Here is a 7,399-nt window from a genome sequence, read left to right as displayed (position 1 = left end):
CTCTATTTCACCTTCCCACAATCACCTGGCACCTACTAATTGACTCTCCGTCTGTTTTGACTTGCCTATTCTGGACTTTTGACATAAATGAACTTATATAATTTGTCAGTCTTTGTATCTGACTTCTTTCACTTAGTAGAGTGTTTTCAAAGTTCATCCATGTTGCATTACATGCCAGGACTTAACACATTTTTATGGCGGAAAAGTATTTCATTGTTTAGATTTAACACATTTGCTTTGTCCATTTACCAGTTGATACACATTTGAGTAACCTGATACACATTTCACTTTTTCAGCTGTTATAAATAATGCTATGATAAATATTCATTTACCAGTTTTGGTTTGAGTGCCTGTTTTCAATTCTTTTTCATATATACCTAGGAGTAAGATTTCTGGGTCATTTGATAATTCTATATTTAACTCTTTGAGGAACCACCAAAGTTTTTGTCATAGAGGCTGCATCATTTTATATTTCAGCTAGTAATATATGAAGGTTCCAGTTTCTTCACATCCTCACCAACACTTGTTACCTCCCAATTAAAAAAAATATGTATACTGTGTGTTATATTTTTTATATATATATATATATATATATACACACACACACACACACACATATAGCTATCCTAGTAAGCATGAAATAGAACAACAAAAAGGAATTGAAAAATCATTTCCCTTCATTCTCATTCCCAAGTTCAAACTAAGATTTGGATTCCAGAGGAAATAGCATGTGTGAAGTTCCAGAAGGACAAGAGAACATAGTCTGAAAAACCAAAAGAAGTACAGGGTGGTTGTAGCAAAAAGGGCATGTGAGAGAAGGAGTGAAAAGAAAGGGGAGAACTGGACACCCAGCAATAACTGGTTAGTACCAATGATGTCATCAAATGCTTTGAAGTTATGTTAGGGTATTGGGTTTTCTTCCAATCAAAATGAGTAACTGTTAAATGATTATTAACTAAAGGGTTGACATGATCTAGTTGAAGTTTAGTAAGACCAATATTGTTTCTGAATAAAATATAAATGGGAGAGAAAAATAAATAAATAAAGGTAGCAAATTTCTAAAAGAGGCTGCTGAAAAATCCAGGGCAAAGAGAAGGTTATGATTATTTTTAATGTGAAACATGAATAAATTTAGGATACCCAGAAGACATACTACATAGTAAATATTTTTTAAATAATTTTTTCCCTGGTAGCTCAGCTGGTAAAGAATCCTCCTGTAGTGTAGGAGACTCTGGTTTGATTACTGGGTCAGGAAGATCTGCTGGAAAAGGGATAGGCTACCCCTATCCAGTATTCTTGGACTTCCAAGAATTCCCCTACCCCACTCCAGTATTCTTGGACTTCCCTGGTGGCTCAGCTGGTAAAGAATCCACCTGCAATTCAGGAGACCTGGGTTCAATATCTCGGTTGGGAAAATCCCCTGAATAAGGGGACAGTTACCCACTCCAGTATTCTGGCCTAGAGAATTCCATGGACTGTATAGTCCATGGGGTTACAAAGAGCTGGACACGACTGAGCAACTTTCACTTCACTTCAAACAATTTTTTAAGTGAATGATGAAAAGAGAAAAGACTGACATGGGAAACTGGTTGAATTCTATACCACTTAATAAGACAGAGAATTCAGGAGATTGTGTTGATCATAAGGAAAGAAAGAGAAGATGGAAATTATTCTGGTTCATTTTGATTTTGAAGGTTCAGTGGAATAGCCAAGAGGAGTTATCAGAGAGTTGGCTACATGGGACAGAAAGAATTTGAAGTAGAGTTTTGAACTCGAGAATTATCAGCATATAGATGGTTATTGAATTCATAAGCTTATTTCATGCTAAACAAATTTAACCTTACAAAAAGCCTATAACTTAAGTACTATTTTTCTGTTATTTTAGAAAGAAGAAATTGAAACAGGATCAAAGGACATAAACAAGAGCAAAATTTTGTGTTTTGATGTTTTTCATTGTAAAAAATTAGGATAGTTTCTTCTGATGCCTCTCATTTTCTTGGAGTTTGAAAAATCCCCTCTCCCCCTCTAATTCTACCAATAATTTTTTCCAGCAGAATTGAGGCCCTGAAATTCATAGGAATTGGATCCATTATTGAAGGCTTCCAGTTATTTATTTACAAAAGAAAGTTCTCTTAAATCAGTATGATTACTTGATTTCTCACAATTTTTCTCTCCATGTTCTTATCCCCAGGTCACTGCATCCCTTTAGGGTAAAATAGAAGGATGACCTTGTCCCTGATCTGCTTTGTTTTGAATACGGGTTTGAGTGCATGTAGAATTGCTACATAGAGACTGGCAAACATGATGTGAAATGTGTGAGAGATGCTGTGGCCAAAGCAATGAGTGAGGCCAGAGAACATGGCTGGTGTGTAGAACATGAGGATGATGCCAACATGAGAACCACAAGTACAGAGGGCTTTCTGGAGGGCATCTCTGGATGGAAGGTGGAAAACAGCACGAAGAATGAGAGTGTAGGAGATGCCAATGAGGATCATGTCTGAGATAATAGTCATCACAGGCACAGCAAAGCCATAGCAGATATTGATGGAGATGTCAGCACAGGCAAGTCGGGCCACCCCTATATGCTCACAGTATGTATGAGGGTTGATACGTGTCCTGCGGAATGGCAAATGCATCACCAGAAAAACAACAGGCAAAATAACAGTAAAGCTTCAACTCACAATTCCCACCATGATCTTAACAATCATCTTGGGTGTCAAGACACTGCTGCTGCTACTGCTAAGTCGCTTCAGTCGTGTCTGACTCTGTGTGACCCCATAGTCGGCAGCCCACCAGGCTCCGCCGTTAAGACACTAGCATATCTCAAAGGGTATCAAATGACCATGTAACAATCAAAAGCCATGCCCAACAAGATGGCTGAGTTCAGAAAAAAGCTAAAGTGAAGAAAGGATAACTGAGTGAGGAAGCCAGAAAATGTGATTTCCTGAGCTTTTAACCAGAATATGCCAAGTGTTGTGGGGACACTTATAGTAAATAATATGAGGTCTCCAGAGGCCAGCATTGAGAGAAAGAAGAACATGGGTTCATGGAGACTCTGGTCCATAGTGATGAGGTAAAGAAGAATGCCATTGCCTACCAGGGCCATGAGGTAGATGGAGAAGAAAGGAATTCCAATCAAGACGTGGAACTGCTCCAGTCCGGGATCCCTACCAAAATGAAGGAGTCTGGATTAAAATTGGTCAAATTCAAAGTGGCCATCATGTGGATTGTCATTCCCTGAGAACAAAATATCACATTTGATCCCTGGGACCAACCGTCAATGAAACAAATTCCTTTCAAGTCTTTTCTACAACTAGGATCCCTACTTTCCTATTATCTAACAAGCACTAGGGAAAATGTAACCTACTTCTTGTCACAACCACTACATCATTTACCAAAATGCCATGAGATCCCAATTAAACCAATGATCCCCCATCTATGGACATTACCAATTGCGTTGTTGCATAGTGGAACAATGCTCCAATAGACCTATGACATTGGCCCTTGGATGTTAACTAAAATTTCAAGATTAGCTTGCTCTTACAAAGTAAACCAGTCTGAGATATCTCAAGGATGTAAATATCAAATGTCTTACCTCCATGAGTCTAAGTAATATCTTCTCTGAAGTTTGTAGCCAAAGAAATAATAGGAACTAGGTGTGAATTAGCAAATCTACATTTGTAGTGCCAATGTATCATTAGATTTTTGATGAGCCAATCTTTTACTTTCTAGTTACTCCAACCACTTCAATAGCTAGAAGAAAATATTCATCTAAATATCCTGTCAACTCATCAGTTCTCCAAGACTCATTATTTTCTGCCAATTCCTGACCAGCTACTGCACTTTAAAATTATATCATTCCCCAACTGCTGGAACACAGTAATCTGAGGATTGGCTCTAACTCTTCATTTTCCTTCAGTCTCTATATCTCATTTGCTGGCTCACATGATCCTTTTTTGAAATTCCTGTTTGGTCTGGCTATTCCATTTCTTTTCCTCCTTCTCAAGTCATCTTCATCACTAATTAGAACCACAGAATAAGAATTCCAATTCTTCCAATGTCTTACAAGTCCCTTCATCCCCTTATGCTGTCAGATTTCTCTTTTGAAAATATGAAATTTTCAAGACACTATTCCTTAAAAGGTATTCATATAGGCCCTCTCATATTTTTCCTACATTTAATCACATATATTTCTATGTTTTCCAGAAATGCAATCTTGTCTGCTTATTGCTCCTGATCCTTATAAGTGCCAATGATTCCAAGAAACCTTCTCTAGTATAGTGGAACCATACAATCTACTTCCCTGCTTATATAATCACAGCTATTGATTATTTTACCAAACAATCAAGTAGTTAAATCTATGTATTATTTTCTTATTTATTTTCCTAGATCATCTTTCCTAGACATGTAGTCACCCTTCATTAATGATTGAAACCTTTTCTTAAGGACACATTTTCTGTCTGCATGTGTCTATTCAGACGGGAAGGAGGTAAGGTTTCACATAGAATAACCATTCATACAGTCTCAGTATTAAAATTGATATTTTAAGTCTGCCATTGTTTACTTATTTTTTTCTGACTTTTTTACGTGAAACCTTTCATTTGGACCGAAAGGGGTGTGTGTGTATACACACAGAGAGGATTTAGTCTTTTACACAGAAGTCACTATTCTGACTTCTGACCTTTGTAGTCACATATTTCTCTCTGATTACAAACTTTTCTATCTTCTTCTCCATTTATAAAAACCATTGCAATTGCATTGCATTAGATAATCCAGTATAATCCCCCCATTTTTAAGTCTACTGATCATCAAGCATAAATCTTTGACTTGTAAATAATACATGCACAGTTTCCAGAGCTAGAATGTGCATATCTTTGAGGGGCCACCCACTACTGTCTACCACAGGACCTTTTATACCATCTGAATCTTTCCCAGCCTACCTCCCCAAGACTTGTACCACCATTACCACACTCATATAACACTCACAGGCACCTGATTTTGAGGTTAGTCCTGGGTTAGAAAGTCAGGAGAGAGGTTGTCACGGAGAGCTCCAAGGATAAGAACAGCAAGATGCAGGGAAGAACATAGAACAATTGAGGAGGACATATAAAAAGAAAGATAGGAAGGGTATCCAGATCAGAAGATGAAGCATGGGGAGAAACAAATTTAATTCCAGCCAGGAAAGACAAACATATGGTTGGCATAACTTTTACCTCACGTTGATTTTCTCAGGGGATGGGGGGACTCTGAAAAATGAGGGCTCTAAACCTAGGGGGATTTCCACGACTTCAGTTCCAAGTCAGTACTATTAGTATTTAATTGTCTATCATTTTTGTAGTCTATAAATGATAGCATACACTCATAGGACATGGATCTAGGTTTTCTTTTAAGTTTATTTTTAATTGGAAGATATTTGCTTTACAATGTTATGTTGGTTTCTGCCGTTCAACAATGTGAATCAGCCATAAGTGTTAAGCGTTAGTCGCTCAGTCGTGCCCGACTCTTTGCGACCCCATGAACTGCAGCCCACCACGCTCCTGTGTCCATGAGATTTTCCAGGCAAGGATACTGCAGTGGGTTGCCATTTCCTTCTCCAGGGGATCTTCCCGACCCAGAGATCAAACCCGGGTCTCCTGCACTGCAGGCAGATTCTTTACCTACTGAGCTACAAGGGAAGCCCAATCAGCCATAAGTATACACATATCCCCTCCCTCCTGAATCCCTCTCCCACCTACCCCTCATCCTACCTGATAGGTTGTCACAGAGCACTGGAGTGAGCTCCCTATGTAATAAAGCAACTTCCCACTAGCTGTCTACACTACACACAGTAATGCACGTGTTTCAGTACTACTCTCTCAATTTGTCCCACCCTCTGAGTTTTAGATAGAGGCGAGAAACCAAAAAGTGCTAGAATTCTTCAAGGTATGGCTTGTGTAGACCAGCCATTTATAGACAATCAAAAAACACTTTTTGAAAGAATAATGAATTAAAGTAGGTAGGCACCTGGATCTGAATCAGAAGAACAGTGTGATGATGACATTGCAAATTCTAGGTCCCAGAAGATGCTTTTAGCAACTGTTGGAGAAAAGACAGTTGATTGGTTAGGGAGGCTAGTTAGTTCCAGAAGATATGGTTGCAGGACAGATGTGACTGTCAGTCTTTCAAAGTCCTCCAAATTCTGATTCATTTGGTTTCTCAGCCCCAACTCCTCCATCAAGTGAGGGTCTTTCTGGATCATTGCATCATCTTCTGTTTCACTGAATGAGCCTTTCTGGTCTCTACATGTTACTGTAATGAGATATTTTTTGGACTGAAAACACTCAGTGACTTCTGAGCAAGATGAGGTAAACTTTTATTACACAAACCACTCCCTTAGCTCACTGTCTGTTTATTATATGCCTACCACATGGCTGGAGATGTATTATTAACATCCAGCTACTTATGGTAGAAACCTAAACACTCTTGACATCCTTTTTTCTCACTTACTATACTTTCATTTTATTATGTTAATGTTTTGCAAACAAACAAACAAAAAAGAACTATCATAGATCCCATTGTCATACAGATATCTTTCATACTTGAATTGTATTTTATAACAGTGTAATGGATATATAATGCAGACCACACTTTACATATTGCAGAAAAGGCTGAAATACACTGTAGTTTTGTATTGCTAACTATTCTTTGCATTTTACTATAAATGCAAAGGTATAAATATCAAGTCCAGAATATTAAAAGGAGAAACAGAACAGAGTGGCTACATGCTTGTTAGCTTGGTGTATCAATTAAGATAGATTTTTTTTAAAGGCTAAAATAAAATTCTGCTTCCCTAAAAAATACCTATTCTTTTGATTCTGGCTGTGTGAGTGAGTGAGTTCATGAAGATCTCTCAGTTCCTTACATGAAACTGTCTTTCTCTCATTTCAACATGTCACAGTTGATATTTCACGGCGAAAAATCAAACTGAGCACACAGTGACAACAAATTCATCCATTTTAACAATGTAAAAAATATAACATTTTAAAATAAAAGCATATAACATATACACAAAAGAGCTATTTTTTAAAATAAAATTAAAATAGTAAAAGACAAAACATTTATGAACTAAACTGTTGCATCCAAAAAGAGTCTCAGGAGACATGTAATGAGGTTTCCTGGGTGAAATTCTGGAACAACAACAAAAAAGAACATTGGGTAAAAACTACAGAAATCTGTCATTTCTGTATGGACTAAAGTGTCCTGTCTCTGACCCAGAAATTTTGTGTTTTTTACCAGCCTCAAAACTGTGACAGACTAACTTGCTGTCTTGCAAGTAGAGTACAATTTCAGACACTTACAGTTCTTGACAGAGACAATTTGACAAGATGTCCTGAAGAAACAGTGGGTCACAGAAATAGAA

The 7,399-nt window shown here is 37.6% G+C and overlaps 1 pseudogene; it reads right to left on the bottom strand.

Moving 5' to 3' along the window:
* Window positions 1–2,192: 2,192 nt before the first annotated feature.
* On the bottom strand, window positions 2,193–3,219 carry LOC122695637 (annotated as a pseudogene).
* Between the last annotated feature and the right edge of the window lie 4,180 nt (window positions 3,220–7,399).

The sequence above is a fragment of the Cervus elaphus genome, chromosome 1 (genome assembly GCF_910594005.1).
Source record: "Cervus elaphus chromosome 1, mCerEla1.1, whole genome shotgun sequence".
NCBI classification, from domain to species: domain Eukaryota; kingdom Metazoa; phylum Chordata; class Mammalia; order Artiodactyla; family Cervidae; genus Cervus; species Cervus elaphus.
Note: the sequence above shows the minus strand (reverse complement) of the source record. Positions and strands in the feature narration are given on the sequence as shown.